The sequence below is a fragment of the Giraffa tippelskirchi genome, chromosome 9 (assembly GCF_054371585.1).
Source record: "Giraffa tippelskirchi isolate mGirTip1 chromosome 9, T2T-mGirTip1v1.2.pri, whole genome shotgun sequence".
Taxonomy (NCBI): Eukaryota; Metazoa; Chordata; class Mammalia; order Artiodactyla; family Giraffidae; genus Giraffa; species Giraffa tippelskirchi.
The window spans coordinates 128,593,389-128,617,928 of NC_137283.1; the positions used below are offsets into that span (position 1 = coordinate 128,593,389).

At 38.7% G+C, this 24,540-nt stretch overlaps 1 long non-coding RNA gene across 1 annotated transcript in view; it reads right to left on the bottom strand.

The window, feature by feature from the left end:
* The window catches only part of LOC145521012 (uncharacterized), a 162,264-nt gene that overhangs the window by 626 nt on the left and 137,098 nt on the right, over positions 1 to 24,540 (bottom strand). Inside the window, exon 4 of the long non-coding RNA XR_014064982.1 lies at positions 7,562 to 7,618. This is a non-coding gene — a long non-coding RNA (uncharacterized LOC145521012). The remainder of the gene's footprint in view (positions 1 to 7,561; positions 7,619 to 24,540) is intronic.

A 24,540-nucleotide genomic window follows, 5' to 3' on the forward strand; every position in this document is an offset into this window, starting at 1 on the left:
TCTAAATATCTGTGTTTCCTTGGTCTCAAGTTTCCTTCCTCACTTCCACCCCAAAGTCAGACATTCGCTGGTAATGGCAGACACCACATGGCATTTGTATCCCCAGCTCAAAGATCTGCTGAACAGAAGAATACTGAAGGAATATGTAACCCAAGGATGTTTACTGAACTGAATGGAATGGAACTTGCATGCCTGGGACCATTCACATACCACCATGAATCCTTTGCCACACTTTCTCTCCAAAAAGAGAAAAGAAATAAGAAAATTTAAGGCAAGAGGAGAGAGAAAGTGAGGAAGGATAGACAGGAAATATCGAGAAAGCATTTATAGCCCAAACATTTTTAGATCTGAAATCTCTTTTCAAATGAAATCCTTGTGGAATCCTGGTACCTAAAATGAATCCAGGCAGTATTGCTCTGATCTGAAAGTGGTGGGGAGCTCATCTTCTCAACCCCTACTTCAAACACTCCCTTTTCTTTTTCCTGTCACCACACAACACACAGCCTCTCATGACTGCCTGAGGCACCCCTGTGGAATACGGTGTGACAATCACAGGTAGCACCAGAAAGAGCCCTAGGTCAAAGTCAGAAGATCTGCTCTTCAGTGATGTGACATTAGCAACTTCTGTTAACATCTCATTACTTCACCTCTCTCATCAGTACAGTAGGAAAAATCATACCATCCAGGTCACTGGCCAAAACTCAATATCAAAGTATACACCACAGTAGCTAGACCTTAGATAATCCAATCATTTCTCACGTGGCACAAAACAAAAAAAGACATTATAGTCCATCTCTTCATCTGGTGGTAGTTTAGTTGCTAAGTCATGTTCAACTCTTGCCACCCCCATGGACTGTAGCCCACCAGGTTCCTCTGTCCATGGAATTCTCCAGGCAGGAATACTGGAGTGGATTCCATTTCCTTCTCCGGGGGATCTTCCTGACCCCAGGACTGAACCCATGTCTCTTGCATAGCAGGTGGATGCTTTGCCACTGAGCCACCAGAAAAGCCCATCTCTTCATCTAGGCACCATAAAAATGACTTTTTACTCAATTTACTTAAACTTTTTAAAAAATTTCACCCATTTCTCCCACCCACACCACCACCATCATATCTGGCAACCACCAATATGTTCTCTGTATCTATGAACTTAGTTTATATTCCACATATTGGAACCATCACATGGAATTTGTCTTTCTCAGTCTAACTTAACTTGACTTAGCATGATACCCTTGAGTCTACACATACTGTGGCAAACGGCAATATTTCCTACTTCTATATGACTGAATAGTATTCCACTCTATATATTACACAATTTCTTTATCTATGTGTCCATCAGTGGATACTTAGGTTGTTTCCATATCTCAGCTATTGTAAATAATGCTGCAATAACATGAGGGTGCATACATCTTTTTGAATTCATGTTTCCCTTTTCTTCCAATAAATATCTAGGAGTGGAATTGCTAGATTATATGATAGTTCTATTTTTAATTTTTTGAGGGATCTTCTATAGTGGCTACACCAATTTACATTCCCACCAACAGTGCATAAAGGTTCTCTTTACTCTACATTCTTGTGAACACTTGTTATTTCTTGTCTTTTTGATAATAACCATTGTAACAGGTGTGAGGTGATAGTTCACTGTGGTTTTGATTTGTATTTCTCTGATGATTAATAAGGTAGAGTATCCTGTTGGCCATCTCTGTGTCTTCTATGGAACATATATCTACTCAGATCTTCTGACTATTCTTTTATTAGACTGTTTGGTTTTTGTTTGTTTTTGTTTTGAGTTGTATAAGTTCTTTATTAATTTCAGAAATTAGCACCTTATGAGATGTATGATTTGAAAATATTTTCTCTCATTAAGTAGGTTGCCCTTTCATTTTATTGAAGTGTTCTCTTAATTCTGATTTTTTTGTCCAGAGGAAAAATACCATTATGAATGAACCACCATATGAGAGTAGAAAAATATTTTAAACAAAGTTTCTCCCCAGCCCCAGTCCATATCTTTGTTAGGAAATACACAGGGCTAGTAAACACAGTAGTTTCAAAATCCAGTGATTTGATTTCATATTAGATAAAGACTTGACTGTTAGTTTAATGGGATTTTTCCTCTAGAGCCAGACACTTGTCCTGAGAAAGCAAAAAACAAAAACACACCCATGGGAGATATTAACTGGGTCAGGAGGGCTTTCATAAAATGTAATTTCTGACCAGAAATTCACTGTTAATGAGAAGAATAGACTGTTCTCTGTATTTTTGAAGAGGTTTTCTCCTGACCCCCTGAAACTCTCAACAAAAAATTTCCTTATTTACCTTGAAAAAATCACCCAGGGTTGACACAAATGCAAGATTTGTAACTTTATGAGAGCATCAAACCCTCAGGCTGAGCTGCTCAATGTTTGCGGGCAAGTAACCACCTAGTGATAGCGTGTGCTGTTGATTGAGACTCTTTTGAATGGGGTTGATAACCTTGACTTCCTCAGTCCAGGAAGAATATTAAAAATGACTTTTTGCTTACTTTACAATGCATAAGAATAGAATGCTCCAATGTTTCTCTCAGCACAGGAAACAGACCTTGGTTTATTCATATTTGAATCTGTCAAATGAGCTATAATATAAACAGAACAAAAAGAATGAGATCATTTTGTCTGAGAGGATCAGTGCCACAGTAATAAGGCAAAGCAATCTTAGGAAGCTATATACTTGGAATTCATAATGACTCTAACATGAACCATTTACAGACAAAGTCTCTATCCTGCACTTAATGCTGGGATCAGAATGAAATGGAAAATAACCCTATTAAATTATAAAGCCTTATTGAAATTACTTTGTTCTCAACTAGGTTCTATAAATGTCCACCTTTATATCAGTCAGGATTCAGTTGCAGAAAACAAAATCACTTAAGACAGTTTAAGGAGGAAGGAGTTCAGAATTGAGCACTAAATTGCTTATACATCTGTGGCATCTGTGGGAAGGCTGAAGAAACAGATTTTAGATTGAAAAGTCACACTCAAAACCACACCACAAAACAGGTGCACAAAAGAGCTGCTGCCTCTTCTATAATCAAGAAACCTCTGGCTTCAAAACCACACTCCAGCTTTGATGATCACAAAATCATTATCATCAAAAGATACACTGCAAATGCTGCCCATTCCTGAATCAACTGTGCCCACTGTGATCCATGGATGCACAAAAGCTGTCATGTCCTGCATTATGACGCCCACACAGCTGGTGACTGGACAGTGGGACCTCTGCTAGAGCCATGTCAGAAAAACAAAATCCTTCACATCTGAGCTTGGCAGTAGAAACACTCTAGAAGCATCAGAGATGGAGCCCCAATCTCACTTCTGCTGTCCAAATCTCATCTAATCAGCCAAATCCAAATCACATTCATTACAGTAGCTGCAAGGGAGCCTGTATAATGTATCTTCTGGCTTTCCAGTCTCTGCAGGTCAGGAGGCACACAAGAGTGAGGGTGAAATGGTTATTAAGTGCCAATTTTCAAAATTCACAATGGTGCTATTCTGGCTGAAACAGTCATTAGTATTCCAAGGTCTATCTAGGGTCTCACTTTCAAATGGGTCTCAGATATAGAAAGGATTTTAATAATCACCAGTCCATCTCTTTTTATTAACTGAGAACCAGAGATGATGGTATTTTGCTCGATGTCACAGCTAATTAATGGTGGAATCAAGAAGAGAAATCACATTGTCTGACTCTCAGTCTGGTCCTTTTTTTATCTCCCCCAGGAATATCTACTGGGGCTTCCCTGGTGGCTCAGATGGTAAAGAATCTGCCTGCAATGTGGGAGACCTGGGTTCAATCCCTGGGTTGGGAAGATCCCCTGGAGAGGGAACCGGTGACCCACTCCAATATTCTTTCCTGGAGAATCCCATAAACGGAGGAGCCTGATGGGCTGCTGTCCACGGGGTCACAAAGAGTTGGACACGAGCAACTAACACACACAGGGATACCTAAAGACAGAGAAAGTAGTAAAAAGTGTGGCAATATGGCTGATTCATGTCAATATATGGCAAAAACCATCACAATATTGTAATTATTCTCCAATTAAAGTAAATTATTTTTTTAAGTGTGGCAATAGCATTTCCATTTCAGATCTGGTTGTATATAAAATACATATAGATGAATTATATACAATGAAGGCAATGGAAAATATATCTTTCCCAAGGTTTATACGAAATTTTAAATACTTGTATGACATGAGAAGGAAATGGCAACCCATTCCAGTATTCTTGCCTGGAAAATCCCATGGACGGAGGAACCTGGTAGGCTACAGTCCATGGGGTCGCAAAGAGTCGGACACGACTGTGACTTCACTTTCACTTTCACTTTCATATTTGTATCTCCTATATATGAGATATTGTATTTGTTATTGGAGAACTGGTGGTGACCAAAACAGGTATGAGATGAAAAGAGCTGGTCAGTAAAAAAGGAGAGGGAATGCTACCTGCCATCTACCTGAAATAAGAGAAACTCAGCAACTGAGAGAATCTCCATACAGTTGAAGCATAACTTGCAAAAGGCAAGAAAGGTAACTAGTAAAGACATCAGGAGCAAATGCTAGAGATACTTTAAAGCCACACAGAAAACTTTGAATTTCATCCTAAGGCACAGTTTCCACAATTTCAATCACTCACCTGCCAGATTCATTATTTTGCCCTGTCCCTGTATTAGGTTCCTAGGGTTCCCTTAACAAAGGTCCACAACTTGGTGGCTTAAGATAATAGAAATTTGTTTTCTTATAGTTCTGGAGGCTAGAAGTCAGAAAGCTGTCAGCAGGGCGATGGTCCCTCTGAAGACTCTAGGAAGAATACTACCTTGCCGCTTAGGTTTTGGTGGTTGACAAGCTTTGGTGTTCCTTGGCTTATAGACAAAGCATTCCAGTTTCTGCCTCCATTATCACATGGCATTCTTTCTGTGTATCTGTTTCTGTCTCTTCTTCTCTTCTTATAAGGACATATTGGATTAAGCCCTTCTTGAGCTAAAGACTCACCCTACTCTAGTAAGACTTCATCTTAATATTATATATGCATGAATGCATTCTCAGTCGCTTAAGTCATGTCTGACTCTTTGCGACCTTATGGACTGTAGCCTCCCAGACTCCTCTGTCCATGGGATTGTCCAAGCAAGAATACCAGAATGGGTTGCCATTCCCTCCTCCAGAAGAACTTCCAGACCCAAAGATCAAACCCATGCCTCCTGTTTCTCCTGCTTTGCAGGCAGATTCTTTACCCCTGAACCACTGGGAGAGCCCAACTTATTATATACACAAAGACCTTATTTCCAAATGAGATCACTTCCTGAGATTCTGGAAAGGACGTCAATTAGGAGGAGGAGGGAAACAATATCCTACACAGTACAACCTCTGATGTCATTAATCACTTAATACTTTCTTTAAATCAACTCACTAAGTCAGCTTCTAAGTGATAATATCCATCCATATGTCTGAAAGCTAGTGGTATGTTTTCAATATACACCAAAAAAAAAAGCCTTCAAAATTATGAAAACTAAAAATCTTTACCCACATAGTAATAGCGATGCCTGTGCCAACTTAAAGAAGAAATGCCCAAAAATATAGGTTAAGAAAAGCCCTTGAGATAAAGCCATCAGCTGTTTTCACCTTTGAGCAGACATTGGAGATAACCTGAACTTACAGATTTGTCTTTCTGATGCATTGTATCACTGATTCCCAACCCTGGATGTAATTTAAAAGCACTCTCTGCCAATTAAATCATATTCTCTAAGGCTAGTTTTTAATACTATCCAGTAACTTCAATGCATAGCCAGGAGTGAGAACCAATAAATTTATGATCCTTTTAAAGAGATTTTTTACTACACTTTGTAATTGGCTTTAGCAGTGGCCTAGAGAAGGAATGAACAGGAATTAAAAGTCACTTGCTAATTGAGCGTTTGCTGAGTATAATCAAGGTAGCTGAACGTTTTGCAGATAACAGAAAGTTAGCTAAACATTTATCTGTTATATAGATAAAGTTAGATCAACCCCTCTTTTTTTTTTTTTTTTTACTCTAAGAAGAGTCCTAGAGAATAATGTAGGGTAGGCAGAGAGCAGCCTACATGAACCAGGTCCCAATATTCAGAAAAAACTGTAATATTTAGAAAAACTGTGTGTTATCACAATAAAAGAAGTTAAATTTACTATTAAATTTATCATTTACTATTATTATTCCTATTTTAAATTAATTATTCTATTTTCTTATACAGCCATCCACCTGGAGTTACACTGATTTTGTGGCACATGCAGGAATCTAGTTCCTGTATCCAGCTTTCGTATTACTGTTATATGCCTGAAAGCTATTGTGTGCATGCAAAATGCTGGGTACCCTTCAAGAGCACAGCAGGTAGCTAAGTGTTCTAATCACCTATGAGGTATTACTTTCGTTACTCATTTTACAGATAAGAAAACTGAGAGCTGCAGGATTAAATAGCTTTCTCAGGATTGCAGTCAGTGTGCACTATGCAGTCCAGAGCTGGGACTGAAAGTGAGGCAGTCTGGCTGGGAGTGAGTGTACATAACCATTCTGCTGGCTCTGCTCTATCTGCCAGCTACTGCTCCTTCTGCTTCCATTTAAGAGAAACAGCAAAGTAGATGGAATCAAAGCAGCCATTTGCTTTTGGACACACCTGTATTCCTGATGGGAGTATAATTAATCCTACATTAACTTCATGGTAAAAGCATCATTTGTTGCTGATTCTCTTCTGACAACAACGATGGATATTTCCAATTATTTCCTGCACTCATTAGCATGTTTTCCAGATGAAAAATGTCTGGGATTTCTGGTAGAAATGCTAATCATTTGAAGAGCCTAAACCATGGTCTACAAACAAAAACATAATGGGCCAAATAATATGGACATATTAAATCTGAATCAAAAATTGCATAATAGCACATTTCCTTGGTTTTTGTTACCAACCTAAATCAAAATATGATTAAGAACAATAACAACGAAACAGTAGAACACAACAATTTCCAGCAATTTTAGCCATTAAAAGAAATAATGAATAAAGCTAATTCCTTGCACATACAGCAGAGCATCAACTGACAACACAAGCATCTATCAAAACCATTCAGGCACAGCTGGGTGCTGCAGCCCACTTGCATTGAATCTGTCTCCCGATTAAAATATTTACAGCCACTGGGAAATTACAGGTCTTTCTAAATATTGGGACCTGGTTCCAGTGGGCTGTTCTCTGCGCATCCTACATTATTCTCCAGAACTGTTCCTGGGGTAAAAAATAAAATAAAAGAGGGGTGATCTTTTCTGCACTAAAATCTTTTTCTACCACTTAATTCATTCTTCTTTTTCTTCCTAATATCTCAAATGCTTCATACAGAGGGAAGCAAGTACCTACGACAATTGATAAAAGAACCATTAATATAGGATGTTCGCTCCAAAAAGCACAGAAGTGGAGACACCAGTCTGGATAAACTTTGTGAGCAATCTGAGACAGTGAAGACTTTGGGGCTTGGAAAAACCAGTCCTTGGAAACAGGCCCATGGAGTCCTTGATGTTATTACCTTTAGGTAGAAGCAGGCACCTAGAACTCAGCTGACCACATCAGTGGGAAGTAGAAGCTGGAAGGATAAGAAATGAGATGTTAAAAGCTGATTAATAGCATGAACATAGCAATTAAGATGAAGTCCTGAGCTGTTACCAAAATATTGTAGAAGCCACACCTCAGGATTAAGGACCATATCACAGAACTAAGAGCTGATAGTTTGGACTAAGGGAAAAAGAAACCAATAAACCTATCCCAGCAGAGTTTAGAGCCAGGCCTTCATAGAATCAGAGTGTCAGCTAACCCTCTTTAGAAGAAGGTAATCAAGGGTCTACTTCATATCATCCACAATATCCAATATATAAAATAAAGTCAACAGGCATGCCAAGAAGGACAATGTAACATAGTCAATTAAAAGAGATGAATAGATGATCCAGATGACAGATTAACAGACAAAGACTTTTAAATAATTTTATAAATATTTTTAAGCTGATAGAAAAGGATGCATATAATGAGGGAATAATTTCAAGAGAGATGTGGAAAATCTGAAGAAGAATCAAATTGAATTTTGAGAATTAAAAATACAATATCTAAAATTTTTAAAATATAGGATAACATCAAATTGAATACTGAGGGAAAAGCATCAATGAACTTGAAGGCATGTCAATAGAAATTACTGAAACTAAGAACAAGGAGGGAAAAAGACTAAAGGAAATTTTGAGGAGCAATTATTTTCAGCATGAAATTGTATATTCACAAAAATTATAAACTTAGTGTGAGAGTAGAACAGAACATCTTTAGACCTGCAAGATCTCAAAAGACTAACCATCCATAGACTTCAAATCTACTGAAGAAGGGAGTAAGTCAAAACAAAGGTGTACATTATAATAGAGGAAGAGAAGAGGCAGAACTCTGTCAAGGGTTTGGGGGACTGCAGCAGCTCCTAAGTCACTTTAGTCCTGTCTGACTCTTTGTGACCCCAAGGGCTGTAGCCCACCAGGCTCCTCTGTCCACGGGATTCTCCAGGCAAGAATACTGGAGTGGGTTGCCATACCCTCCCCCAAGGGATCTTCCTACCCAGGGATTGAACCCACGTCCCTTGCAACTCCTGCATTGGCAAGCAGGTTCCTTACCACTAGCCACCTGGGAAGCCCTTGAGGAACTAGGGCAGGGAAAATAACTAAATCTTCATCTTCTATGGTAGAAAGTCAATAAATAAAGCTTGAAAAGGAAAACAAGAAGGAACAGTAAAATTATGAGTTTTGGAGCTGTGAGTAGTACCAAAATAATCAGCCAAAAGTGTTTAAAGTAGCTATCTTTGGAAGAAGAATTTTGACTCAGGGAGTTGGAACATTCAGAGTTCTGCTCTTTGCCGTAAGTTGCTGTGAAATACTTGATTCCTTAAATAATAGGACTGTTTAACCTTGATTAAAATAAAGACAATTTTTTAAGAAGAGAAAAAAATTTAAGAAATATATAATACCTGAATAACCAGAAGAATAAAACTAGAACTTAACCATAAAACAAAAAATGATTCTTCAATCAGAAAAGAAAGATTGAGGGGAGTTGGAGTTAAATTTAGGGATTAGGTTAACTATTAAGACTATGGTTTCTAATTTTAATTTGAAATCTTTCATAATGAGATTAACTAATTCTAGGAAGGTTGCAAGGCTATTTTTTAAAAGTAATTTCACTCACAGGAATTTGGGGAAAGAAGACAAATTATTAGGAAATCAAATGAGCGAGAAGACCTAATAAACTCAAATTGCTGGAAATCTTGTCCTTCAAGAGAGTGAAAAATAAGAGCATTTTCCTTTAGGCTGTAATTATACAATTGTAAAAAGACAACAACAAAAAAAGAGCACAAATAAATCTCCTGAGAAAAGACATAAAATGATGCCTCTTGGCAGAGCGCTATGGGTTTCCCTTCTGGCTCAGACAGTAAAGAATCTGCCTGCAATGCAGGAGACCTGGGTTTGATCCCTCGGTTGGGAAGATCCTCTGGAGAAGGAAATGCAACCCATTCCAGTATTTTGCCTGTAGAATCCTCACAGACAGAGGAGCCTGGCAGGCTACAGTCCATGGGGTCACAAAGAGATGGACACGGCTGAGCGACTAAGCACAACATAGCACAAAGTGCTATAACCTACTGTGAAGGGAACTGTCTTTTAGATAGCCTTGGGCTGACAGATGTGTTAGCAAACTGAGTGCTTTTGCACACAGTAATTGGAGGAAATGAAGTGTATTATCTTCTCTGCAAGCATTTTACTAATCCAAATCAACCCTCTGATGTATTTCAGAGATTTAACTGCGGTCATATAATTATCCCAAGAAAATACAGAACTCTCTGTGCATTATCTATTTGTAAAAATGCTTACACTTATTCTCTTACATTAAAATTTTTAGTTAAGGGCTTCCCTTGTGGCTCAGAGATAAAGAATCCACCTGCCAATGCAGGGGACATGGGTTTGATCCTTAGTCCGGAGAGATCCCACATGATGTGGAGCAACTAAGACCATGTGCCACAACTATCAAGCCTGTGGTCTAGAGTCTGGGGGCTGCAACTACTGAGCCCACATGCTGCAACTACTGAAGTCCTCACACTCTAGAGCCTGTGCTCTGCAACAAGGGAAGTCACCACAATGAGAAGCCCGTGCATCTCAACTAGAGAGTAGCCCCTGCTCATCACAATTAGAGAAAAGCCTATGCAGCAATGAAGACCCAGCACAGCCAAAAATAAAGAAATATATAAAATTATTTTTAAAAAGAAATTTAGTTAAGAGATTATAGCCACTGTATAAATCATGCTGTAGTTTACTAATAGGAGGATAATGCAAAAGACAGAAAAATGCATTTTTTTTGTTAGGTAAAAGAAGAAAGCAAAATGAGGAAAGAGAACTAGCATTTATTAAGTGTTGATCACATGTATAGACATTATCTCTTTGATCTTTAAAACAAATAGATATTTGTTCTATTTCAGGTTCCCTAGAAAACAGAGACAAAGGCAAACAATGAGAATTAATGGTTTTTGGAGAAAAGAAATTCTAGGGCAGCAAGGACAAGAAAAAGAAAAATGACACAGGAAGATAGAAAGCAACGCAAGGCATTACTGATGCGTAAATTTTGCCTTTTGCAATTTTTGCATATTGACTTTGGAATATAACCTCATGCAAATGACTAGTGCTGGGTGTGCTGGCTTCCATGCTATCCCTCAGAGGGATACAAAAGCTGACTCCTTATCCTGTGGCTTCTTTCATGAACTTTATGGAAGCCCCTGGAAATCTGCCACCACTGTTTCTGGTATGTGGGCAATGACCCTTCTCAAGCTTGCCACCCTGCACCACCCCCCTTGCCCCCTGTTTTCTGCCAGCCCACTGGGCTGACATGTTCTCACTGGTAGAGTCTCTCTCTCATATGGGTGGTTCTCTTAGACAGGGTCAGAATGTCTCAAGACCAGCAGAACTCTGTGGCTCACACCCAGGCCTCTGAAAGCACTCACAAACCCTGTAAGGGTAGACATACTCTAACACAATAGCAAATCTCTGGGATCTACCACCAGTGTGAGTAGAAGGACTGACTCCTGTGTCTTCCAGCTGGGAACTGACTACTTCCCCAAGCAGCAAGGATAACATACCAAGCTCTCTGGGTATGTGGTAGCCTTATGGAAGCCTACTTCTTTAGGCTTGAGATGAGGGGTACCACCATACCCCACTCCTGGGGGATGGGGCAGGGGACACAAGGAGAAGAGACTCATAGCATAACTTTATCACAGTAAAAGTAATTCATAAATACTCTATCTTCCCCACACTCTGATCCTTTTTTATATATGCTGAGGAGGGCTACAGTCCTAAAACTGGTTTTCACCCATTTTCTTGAAAAATTCTTTTTCTTGGTCCATTACCTTAAATTAGTATGCAACATTTACTGTGTTTCAGTGTCTTGGTGAAAACTTCAATTGTAATATCCAAATACAAATTTAATATTAAACTGTTGAATGTGATGTTGGGATGTACCTGTTTTAGATATTCTTTATTAAATTAAGAACTTTCCCCCTTCTTTTATTGTTTGCTTAAAAAAATTGTTATGAATTTGGTTGAATTTATCCAATTGTTTCTGCATCTACTGAGATAATCAAATGATTTTTCTTTTTCAGTCTGCTTAGGCAATGAATTATATCAGTAGATTTTTCTCATATTTGACCAACCTTGCATTCCTGGAATAAACTGAAGTTGGACAGAATGAATAATATATACAGTCAGCCCTCCATATCCACAGATTGCACATCCTCAGATTCAACCAACCATGAGTGAAAATACTCAAAAAAAATTCCAGAAAGTTCCAAAAATCAAAATTTGAATTTCCATACATTGGCAACTAATTGTGTAGCATTTATATTGCATTAGGTATTACAAGTATTGTAAAGATGATTTAAAGTGTATAGGAGGGTGTGCACAGGTTGCATGCAAATGACGCAGCATTTTATAAAAGAACTTGAGCATCTGAGGACTTTGGTATCTGAGAGGGGTCCTAGAACCAAGCCCCTGAGGATATCAAAGGACAACTGTATTTCTATATACACTGCTTGATTCAATTTGGTAAATTTTTTAAGGATTTTTGGCATATATTTAATCCTCTGTGTCCCTGTTGGTTTTGGTGTCAAGGTAACATTCACTGTATAAAATTATCTGTAACACGTGACAGAGAGAGCCATTTTTGTTCTCCCCTTCTTCTGTAGTAGTAAAACCTCTATTCATAGCTGGACCCCGAGATGCCCGAAATAAAGGCTATATTTTCCAACCTCCTTTGCAACTTTGTGTGACCACGTGACTAAGCTCTGATTGATGGGATAAAAGGCAATTTCTGGTATGTGAACTTTTTATTTTTCACTTTATTTATTTTGGCTGCACTGGATCTTCATTGCTTTGAGTAGGCTTTCTCTAGTTGTGGCCAGAGGAGGCTACTCTTTGTTGTGGTTTGTGGGCTTCTCTTTGCAGTGGCTTCTCTTGTTGCAGAGCACAGGCTCTAGGGCACAAGGTTTTCAGTAGTTGCACCTTGTGGCCTCCGTAGCACAGGTTCAGCAGTTATGGTGCATGAGCTTAGTTGCCCCATGACATGTGGAATCTTCCTGGACCAGGGATGGAACCCATATCCCCTGAATTGGCAAGCAGATTCTTAACGACTGGACCACCAAGGAAGTCCTGGTAACAGCCTCTGTCCTCTCATTCAATCTATCTTCTCTCTGACTAGCTGGAATGAGAATTTGGTTGTGAATCTTCTTGGACTGTGTGTTCAAAGGTACTGCTCTAAAAATGGTCACACAGCAAGGTAAAAGGAGCCCGAGGTCCTGACCTAGGAAGCATTATATCAGCCAAGTATAACGTTGAAGAGCATATCGGCCAGACCTAACCTGACCACCTACCCTAGGGCGATCATGTGAGAAAGAAATAAAACTCTGTATTTTTTAAGCCAATGTTATTTTGTTCCCTATACACACAGATAAACTTATATACTGATATAGGAAGTGTTCTTCTTTCTCAGTATTCTCTGAAAGAGATTGTGAAGGTTAGGACTGTCTGCTCCTTCAGTTTTGATAGTTCGGCCTGTAAAACAATCTAAGCCAAGTACTTTCTTTGGGGGAGAATTTTTAAATGATTATAGTTTAGTGGTTACAGGACCATTAAGATGTTTTATTTCTTCTTGAGCCCCTTTTAGCAACTTATATTTAAGGAATTTGTTTCTGTATGTTTTCACATGTGTTATCTGAGACTGTTATTATGGTTGTGTGTGTTAAACTTACATTACCTTATGTAAAACAGATAGCCAATAGGAATGTGCTGTATGTCTCAAGAAACTCAAACAGGGGTTCTGCATCAACCTAGAAGGGTGGGATGGGGAGGAAGATGAAAGGCAGGTTCAAGAGGGAGGGGATAATATGTATCCAGCACAAGCTGGAATCAAGATTGCTGGGAGAAATATCAATAACCTCAGATATGCAGATGACACCACCCTTATGGCAGAAAGTTAAGAAGAACTAAAGAGCCTCTTGATGAAAGTGAAAGAGGAGAGTGAAAAAGTTGGCTTAAAACTGAACATTCAGAAAACTAAGATCATGGCATCTGGTCCCATCACTTCATGGCAAATAGATGAGGAAACAGTGGAAACAGTGAGAGACTTTATTTTGGGGGGCTCCAAAATCACTACAGATGGTGACTGCAGCCATGAAATTAAAAGATGCTTGCTCCTTGAAAGGAAAGCTATGATCAACCTAGAAAGTATATTAAAAAACAGAGACATTACTTTGGCAACAAAGATCCATCTAGTCAAAGCTATGGTTTTTCCAGTAGTCATGTATGGATGTGAGAGTTGGACTATAAAGAAAGCTGAGCACCAAAGAATTGATGCTTTTGTACTGTAGTGTTGGAGAAGACTCTTGAGAGTCCCTTGGACTGCAAGGAGATCAAACCAGTCAATCCTAAAAGAAATCAGTCCTGAATATTCGTTGGAAGGACTGATGTTGAAGCTGAAACTCCAATACTTTGGCCACCTGATGCGAAGAACTGACTCACTAATAAAGACCCTGATGCTGGGAAAGATCGCAGGTGGGAGAAGAAGGGGACGATAGAGAATAAGATGGTTGGATGGCATCACTGACTCAATGGACATGAGTTTGAGTAAGCTCCTGGAGTTGGTGATGGACAGGGAAGCCTGGCGTGCTGCAGTCCACAGGGTTGTAAAGAGTCAGACACAACTGAGTGACTGCACTGAACTGATGGCTGATTCACATTGAAGTTTGACAGAAAACAACAAAATTCTGTAAAGCAATTATCCTTCAATTAAAAAATAAATAAATTTTTTAAAAGAGTAAGCAAAAAACAAACAAAAAAAGAAATTGCCAATTTTAGATATCTTGTAGAAGAGATTCTAAATAAAGAAAATATTTTTCCTCATGTCAGAATACCTACTGCTGTTCTCAGTCTTGTTAATATACTGGGTTTGTAAAGTGGAAAATTAATTGTCTTTGATCCAGTGTTCCTATGGCCACTTGCTTTTGAAGTGAAACTGCTGAGTACTAAGATGGGCCAGTGGTGAGAGCCTCAGTGTTTGGCTCCCTTAATTGAGTTGGTCTTTAGAGGTGAGATTCCTCTCTCACATCACTCATGAGGATCCACTGCTGCCTGGGAGGAAGCTGGATGAGCCCAGCATCACCACCGCAGTGTTAGCCAGCCTACTAGACCGCACAGGGCCCCTCCTTGTGGTGCAGTGGCAGCAAGGAACAGCTCACATCTCTCTCAGTTTTGTCTATGAAATCTGGATTTACCCTGGAGATTGAGATGCATTTAATCTTTCTGATATTTAAGGCCAGTTGATCAAGATTACACATGGAATAGGAGGCATCTTTGCGGCTACTAGCCTCTATGCCTACCAAAACAAATTTAGAGGCTTAACAATACAGGAATCTAATCGTTTTTGACTGTCTCACTATTGGTTAAATTATCAAAAGAGTGAGATAATTTGACCACTGTGTGACCTGTGTGTTAGTTGCTCAGTCATGTCTGACTCTTTGTGACCCCTTGAACTCCAGCCTGCCAAACGGCTCTGTCCATGGGGTTCTCCCAGCAAGAATACCGGAGTGGGTAGATATCCCCTTCTCCAGGGGATCTTCCCAATCCAGGGATCAAAGGAGGGTCCCCTGCATTGCAAGCAGATACTTTACCATCTGAGCCACCAAGGACACAGCTAATCCATGGTAACTAACCAGAAATATATTTTTCATGACTCTAAGTCTAGCAGATTTTCTACTTTACCACTTAATCTCCTTGCAAAGAGTGTACACAGTAATATACTGGCACTTATTCTCGCAAAATGAATTCTATAGGCTAATGTCAATAATTGATAGCCTATTTCAGTTCCCAAGGCTTTCACTTGACTCAGCTGGCTCCAAAACGTTTTAATGCCATACATTTGAAAAATAAAGACACATTCGTCAGGTGCAGATCCAAAGGTAAAAAGACAATCGTTCCCAGGTCCATTCTACTCCTTCCACCTTAGTAGACAATTGTGACAGATCTGGGCATGTTTCCACTTGGGGCATGACATTAATGTTTCCTTCTGGACCAAGGATAAACTGAAAAATTCCCCATTTTTCTCATCTTGGAGATCATGTAAATGGTGGGACTGAGTCTCAGAGTATAGTTACATCAGGCTGTATACAAATAACCACAGCGTAGCCCAGTCTCTGTTGAGTCCTAACTTGGAAGTAAATCTAACTTCTGTTCATTGGAACTGAGCTGGTTTTCACATGCCCCCAAACCCAAAAGCTCCTAAACAAATTGATGGGGAGTAATGATGAGAGAAGAGAGGAGTCCTTCTCATTGATTTGCCTCCTAAAATTAATGCAGAGAAAAGGGAGTTCTAAGGACTGTTGCTCAACTATAAAGGCAAACAACTTTACTAATTCATGATATTTTTCTCTTGGGTCTCATCGAACAATGCAAAGATTGATATTTGAACATACTTACACTCTAAATTCCTAACATTAATATTGCCTTGTTTTTGCTTTTGAACAATTGGAAAAGCATCCACAGAGGAAAATTCTCCAACATGAGCTGAAATCTGTCTTACCATTTTTCATCCCAACCCTAAGGAAACATTATAACAAACAGAACTTTAAGAACTGTCCACCACCATCAACTGCTAAAGGAAAGAAAAAATCAATAGTAACCTCAAAACTACATTATAGCTATTTTCTCAGTGAATGTTTTGTGGCTTTGTGGTTTATGTTTGGGTTTTTGTTGTTTTGGGGTTTTTTGCTTCATATATTTCTTTAATATTGCATCTCCATTCTGCTAAATGGCAGTAACTGGTTACTAGTTCAATTGTTCTGGTTCTCTAAACTATATATTGACCACTCTTTACTGCATTTGGTCATATGAGACATAGCCTTGTCTTCAGTTCAGTTCAGTTTCTCAGTCATGTCCGACTCTTTGCGACCCCATGGACTACAGCACGCCAGGTCTCCCTGTCCATCACCAGCTCCCGGAGTTTACCCAAACTCATGTCCATTGGGTCGGTGATGCCATCCAACCATCTCATCCTCTGTTGTCCCCTTCTCCTCCCACCTTGTCTTATGTTGATTTTATTTGATTATTTCTATAGACTTATAAGATTTTTTCAAACCTGAATTTCACTTCACTTGAAAATAAGATCACTAAAATCTTGTTCATTTATTGGGCTTGTATAGGCTTGTTGAGGCTTCCCAGGTGGTGCTGATGGTAAAGAACCCAGCTGCCAATGCAGGAGACCTAAGAGATGTAGGTTTTATCACTGGGTCAGAAAGATCCCCTGGAGGAGGGCATGGCAACCCCTGCCAGTATTCTTGTCTGGAGAATCCCATGAACAAGGGAGTCTATGGGGTCACAAAGAGTCAGACACAGCTGAAGAGACCTAACACAGCAGGCTTGTTTAGCAGAGATGGCCTATGAAGATTGAGAGGAGTTCAGCACAATCTGACTGCACTTACTGGTTCTACAGTCTTGCCAGAAGGCTGAACCTAAAAGCCCAGGGAAACAACAGCTTGTGGAATGGCTCCTGGACAAACTTGAAGAGTCAGGAAATAGCCTGTATTCATCTTTCCTAGCCCTTCAACATGGTTCAACTAGGAACTGAATGCCATGGGTTATCAAAGAAAATAAATGGCAATGGTCATCCTCCTCCTTATTTCCCTTCCCCTTGTTCCATGAGAAACGTAACAGTTGCATTTTCTAGAGATGATCTGCCAGAATAATTGGAACTGATGACAAAGTGGTATTAATGACTCACCCTGTTTATATCATGACGTGACTACACCGGATCTGCTCCACAATCTTATTTTTTCACTATTCTATTAGAAGTCAGTCCCAAGGAATCAAAAAAGAAGGGTGCCCAGCAAAACTCTTTCCTACAACGGGCACTCTGCCCTTTTAAAATGCCACTTCCACTCCCTTCCTATTCATTGAGGGAGAACTTGCCCCCCAAATTCAGACTGTTTCATCAGAAACAAAGGTTTAATCTTTTGTTGGTTTATTTCTCCCTAAGTACTAGTCCAGGAGTGAGGATTATAAGTGACTCAAATTCTCTATCTTATTTAGGAATTCAGAATATAATAACACTTAGGAATCAATTTATTCTTACAGACAGGTTTCAGTGACTGTAGCATACTCAATGTTTAACCCTAAACACAAACTTCATTTCTTCCCTTAGAGGACTTGACTGTGAGATCATATGAGCATAATTCTGTGAATTATCACTACTCAAACTGTGGCTCAGCTGGTAAAGAATCCACTTGCCAATGCAGGAGACACAAGAGATGTGGGTTTGATCCCTGGGTTGGGAAGATCCCCTGAAGAAGGAAATGGCAACTCACTGCAATATTCTTGCCTGGAAATTTCCATGGACAGAAGAGCCTGGCAGCCTAAAGTTATGTAGGCCTACACGTAACCCTACATGGGGTTGTAAAGAGTCAGACACGACTGGGCACACATGCATACACAAACTGCTTTAAGCTTTCCTCTTTTCTCATTCTCCAAAATAATTCTTGTAAAGAGAAATTTATAAATTTCTTGTTCATTTTATGTTATCTACTATTGACTAGGCTAATAGTGTTGGGGTAACATAAAAATAACTTCTTTATGAATATAGAACACATCTTATCATTTTCAGTGAAATAAATTTCTATTGCTATTTATTTAGTCATTCTTAGTTTACATAGCAACTTGTAGGGAATAATGTGGCTTGGATTTTTTTCACGTATCTATTGGACAAATAATTAGCTCTTTAGCAACCAGGAAATTCTGATATAAACTATTTTGCTCTTCAGAGAGATCAACAGAAAAGGCTTTTTTTAATTTATTTTTAATTGGAGGATAACTCCAATTGACTACATAGCAACTAGTAGGGAATAATGTGGCTTGGATTTTTTTCACGTATCTATTGGACAAATAATTAGCTCTTTAGCAACCAGGAAATTCTGATATAAACTATTTTGCTCTTCAGAGAGATCAACAGAAAAGGCTTTTTTAAATTTATTTTTAATTGGAGGATAACTGCTTTACAATGTTGTGTTGCTTTCTACTGTACAACAACGTGAATCAGATCTAAGTATACATATATCTCCTCCCTCTTGAACATCCTTCCCATCCCAGCCATCTAAGTCATCACAGAGCACCAAGCTATGCTCCCTGTGCTATACAGCTCTTTCCTGCTAGCTAGCTATTTTACACAAAGTAGTACACATTAGTGTCTATGACAGTCTCTAATTCATCCCACTCTCTCTTTCCCCTTCTGTGTCCGCAAGTCCATTCTCTATGACTGAGTCTCTATTCCTGCCCTGAAAATAGGTCCATCTGTACCATTCAGAAAAGGATTTTTTAAAAGGAGAGAATAGTTACCAGAGTGAATCTCCTGCCCTAATGGAAGTTTGGGATCAATATGCAGAGGGCATTTTTGCTAACTATCCAAATCTCAAATAAACATGGCCAGAATATTTTCTGTGGACTGTCTTCTTATTGTGGAATAATTCGTCATCCATCTGAAGTGACTGAGTGACTAATACTTTCCCTTTCCCTTTGGAAATAAAAGCTTCCTCATCTATAAACACATGGCAACATTGATAAGCATGATATAGATTGGAATTTTAATGAATTGTTGTTGTTCAGTTGCTAAGTTATGTCCACCTCTTTGTGATCCCATGAACTGCAGCACACCAGGCTTCCCTGTCCTTCACCATTTCCCAGAGTTTGCTCGAACTCAAATCCATTGAGTCAGTGATGCCATCCAACCATCTCATCCTCTGTCACTCCCTTCTCCTCTTGCCCACAGTATTTCCTAGCATCAGGGTCTTTTTCCAGTGAGTTGGCTCTTCACATCAGGTAGCCAAAGGATTGGAGCTTCAGCTTCAGCATCAGTCCTTCCAATGAGTATTCAAAGTTGATTTCTTTTAGGATTGACTGGTTTGATCTCCTTGCAGTCCAAGAGACTCAGCTGGGAGCATTAATAATAGCCTTTGCCCCAGGAAATCTTCACTAGACTCTGACACTAGATGTGAAATATCCAGAGAACCTCAGGAAGAAGTGGACTTAGAGCTAGAATGGAACTTGGATCCCACAAAAGAAACAAGTGGAGTCTTGGATACCATTATTATTTCTAGCCAGTGGTATTTTATACTAACATATATTTAAATACAATGAGCATTGAATGAAAGAAAAGGTAAGCAGAGACTTTCATACTTTGATAAATCAGTCTCTTACCCTCATCTCCCTCTTCCTGGCACGTGTCTATTCTATGCCGAGGTTCAGCTAAGTGGACATCATGACTTTGTTAATTAAATGATATTACACTAAGTACATTGATATTAAAAAGATGACATTGATATTAGATGTAAATCTCATGAGGTACTGGATAAATAAAATACATTATACAACACAAAAGAGAGCATAAAAAAAGAAACAAGAGACCCTAAGAAACAGAAAGTATGTGATATTAGAAATAAGGTCAAATGTGTAAATTAGAAATAAAAATTTAATTTTTACTATAAATATAAACTCTAAAGTTCGTGATAAAACTTGAAAACATACATAAAAGCAGGTAAAATGCCTTTAAAACTCATATAGCCACACCTAGAGCTTGTAATTGCTAATACTTTGCCATATTTGCTTCTTATATATAGTTTTGGTTGAGTCACTGAAAAACAAATGACAGTAATTCATTTTACTCCTAAATACTTCAACATATGTAGTAGTTTTGCATATTTTCTTGTTATACATATATTTATTTATATGTAATAACTACTTTCCTCTTTCTCCTTCTTCCCTTTATTAAACTTGTGTGTTTGTTGGAAATAAATATTTTTTAATTTATTTTACTTGTTTATCTATTTTTGATTGTTGAAGCTGAAACTCCAACACTTTGGCCACCTCATGCAAAGAGTTGACGCATTGGAAAAGACCCTGATACTGGGAAGAATTAGGGGCAGGAGGAGCAGCAGACGACAGAGGAGGAGATGGCTGGATGGCATCACCGACTCAATGGACATGGGTTTGGGTAAACTCCGGGAGTCGGTGATGGACAGGGAGGCCTGGTGTGCTGCAATTCATGGGGTTGCAAAGAGTCTGACACGACTGAGCGACTGAACTGAACTGAACTGAACTGATTTTTGATTGTGCTTGGTCTTTGTTGTGCCTGGGCTTTCTCTAGTTGGGGTGAGCATGGGCTGTCTTCATTGCAGTGCTCAGCTTCTCATTGCAGTGGCTTCTCTTGTTTCAGGGCGAAGTTTCTAGGGGCACGGACTTCAGTAGTTGTGGCACATGGGCTCCTGAGCACAGATTCAGTAGCTGTGGTACATGGGCTTAGTTGTTCCTCAGCATGTGGAATCTTACTGTACCAGGGACTGAACCCATGTCCCCTGGATTCACAGGTGGATTCGTATCCACTGTACCACCAGGGAAGTCCAGAAATACATTTTATAAGTAAGTCTTTATGTAACAAAATATTTGGTGAGACCGGGATTAAAAATATGGGATAATTGATATAGCCAGTGATTAATAAAATAACTGTTGGGGTGATGTGACTTTTTGTTCTGGGAAGAGGGGAAAATATCTTTGCTTACAGATGGATGGCTACATCTTGTAAGGTGGAAAAACAGAGCATATTATTGTAAACGGAAGTTCAAATACACATGGAAATATGTACATGGTGCTAAGAAGTCAAAGGGGTGGACTGTACCAGCTATTAACTTTTTGCCTCTTATCTGCAATTCCACACTTCTTTGTTCTGCTTCATAATACTTCATCCAGACCCTGTAAACATTTCTCACTTGACAGATGATTTTATGTTAGGCTTTGCTAAATATAATCCAACTCCATTTTTCTGAAAAGGCATTATGTAATATTTTCAAAGCTAATTACTAATCAAATCAAAAGCTTAAGAAACCTTGAATTCAATATTTTCCTGAAGTAATAAAAAAATCTATCTTAAACTAACATGCTGATATTATATTTGATGGTAATATAAAACAGCTATTGCCATTAAAACCAGGAAAATCATAATTCATCACCATTTTCCTGGGAATTCTGTTCAATAAAATGAGAAGTGAAAAGAAATAAGTATAACAACATTTTATGCCTAAGTTTAAAGACAATGTCAAATGCTCAGGGCTGGGGCAATGGGATGACCCAGAGGGATGGGATGGGGAGGGAAGAGGGAGGGTGGTTCAGGATGGGGAACACATGTAAACCCATGGCTGACTCATGTCAATGTATGGCAAAAACCACTACAATATTGTAAAGTAATAAGCCCCCAACTAAAATAAATAAATTAATAAAAAAAAAAGAAAATTAAATAAATAAATAAAGACAATGTCAACATTTACTGAGGAAACCTAAGAGAACTGACTGAAACCTTTTAAGACATTGAGTTTAAGTAAAATCTCAACAAACTGAACAAATATAGAAAAAAGGCAAAAATCTTTTCCATATTGTATGAGAGCAAGTTGTATTGGAAAAAAGTTAATTCACAATATCCATTTTTAAATATGTAGAGATACAAGTTGAGAACTATGAAATATATAATCATGTTCTAGGAGAGTAAGATGTCAATTCTTATTAAATTAATATTCTGTAAAGTTTAAAGCAATCTCAGTCACTATCTCATTAGCATATCTAACATGCAAAGTAATTCTCAAGTCCATCTGAAAGATAAACAAGTGAAATTAGCTAAAACATAGGGAGAAAAAGTAACGGGGCAAACAGCTTGCCTCATCATATGTTAAGGTGTACCTAGAACTCATTATAACATGTTAGGGCAATTCAGGGATCAATCAATAATGAAGCAGAGTAAGTAGCTCTGGAACACACTTCTTTACTGAAAGAAGAAAACTTCATATATGATAAAGCCTCCCAAGCCAGTGAGGAAAAAAAGATGAATCAATAAATGGTATTAGGAAATCAATAATTTTGGGTGGGAGTGAGAGAAGTAAATTTAAATTTTTCACTTTATTCCAAAATAATGCAAAAGAAATTAAATCAAGAACAAATTTAATCAATTAGATTAAAACAAGAAGGTAATATATACATGAATATTTAATTAATGTCTAGATGGAAAATTATTTTCTCAACATAAAAGCAAAGGAAAATATCACAAATTAAATTACAAGTCAAGTGGCATTTGAGGAACAAATTAAACACAAAAGATTTGACATCTTTAATACATAAAGAATTCAAAAATCAGTTAGAAAAATCTTAAGACAAATGAACAAAGGACATGAGCAGACTAGTCACACCCAAAAGAAACACAAATGGCAAAAAAAAATGCATCCTAAGATTCAAACAAACGGATATCAAAATAGAGGAAAGACTTTTTCATCTATTAAATTGGAAAAATATACTATCTGCGTGTGTGTTCAGTCGCTTGGTCATGTCTGACTCTTACCCTATATACTGTAGCCCACCAGTCTCCTCTGTCCATGGAATTCCCCAAGCAAGAATACTGGAGTGGGTTGCCATTTCCTCCTCCAGAAGATGTTCCCAACCCAGAAATCAAACCAGAAATCTCCTGCATTGATAGGTGGATTCTTTACCACAGAGCCACATGGGAAGCCCTGATTCTGCATCAGTTCAGTTCAGTTCTGTCACTCAGTCATATCTGACTCTTTACAACCCCATGAACTGCACCACGCCAGGCTTCCCTGTCCATCACCAACTCCAGGAGCTTACTCAAACTCATGTCCATTGAGATGGGGATGCCATCCAGCTATCTCATACTCTGTTGTCCGCTTCTCCTCCCACCTTCAATCTTTCCCAGCATCAAGATCTTTTCCAGTGAGTCAGTTCTTCACATCAGGTGGCCAAAGTATTGGAGTTTCAGCTTCAGCATCAGTACTTCCAATAACTATTCAGGACTGATCTCCTTTAGGATGGACTGGTTGGGTCTCCTTGCAGTCTAAGCGACTCTCAAGAGTCTTCTCCAACACCACAGTTCAAAAGCATCAATTCTTTGGTGCTCAGCTTTCTTCACCGTCCAACTCTCACAACCATACATGACTACTGGGAAAACCATAGCTTTGACTAGATGGATCTTTGTTGGGAAAGTAATGTCTCTCCTTTTTAATCTGCTGTCTAGGTTGGTCATAACTTTCCTTCCAAGGAGCAAGCATCTTTTAATTTCATGGCTGCAGTCACCATCTGAAGTCATTTTGGAGTCCCGAAAAATAAAGTCTGTCACTGTTTACATTGTTTCTCCATCTATTTGCCATGAAGTGATGGGACCAGATGCCATGATCTTAGTTTTCTGAATGTTCAGTTTTAAGCCAACTTTTTCACTCTCCTCTTTCACTTTCATCAAGAGGCTTTTTAGTTCTTTGCTTTCTGCCATAAGAATGGTGTCATATGCATATCTAAGCTTATTGATATTACTCCAAGCAATCTTGATTCCAGCTTGTGCTTCATCCAGCCCAGAATTTCTCATGATGTACTCTGCATATAAGTTAAATAAGCAGGGTGACAATATACAGCCTTGATGTACTCCTTTTCCTATTCGGAATCAGTCTGTTGTTCCATGTCCACTTCTAACTGTTGCTTCCTGACCTGCATACAGATTTCTCAAGAGACAGGTCAGGTGGTCTGGTATTCCCATCTCTTTCAGAATTTTCCACAGTTTATTTTGATCCACACAGTCAATGGCTTTGGCATAGTCAATAAAGCAGAAGTAGATATTTTCCTGGAACTCTCTTGCTTTTTCGATGATCCAACAGGTGTTGACAATTTGATCTCTGGTTCCTCAGCCTTTTCTAAATCCAGCTTGAATATCTGGAAGTTCACCATTCACGTAGTGTTGAAGCCTGGCTTGGAGAATTTTGAGCATTACTTTGCTAGCGTGTGAGATGAGTGCCATTGGGTGGTAGTTTGAGCATTCTTTGGCATTGCCTTTCTTTGGGATTGGAATGAAAACTGACCTTTCCAGTCCTGT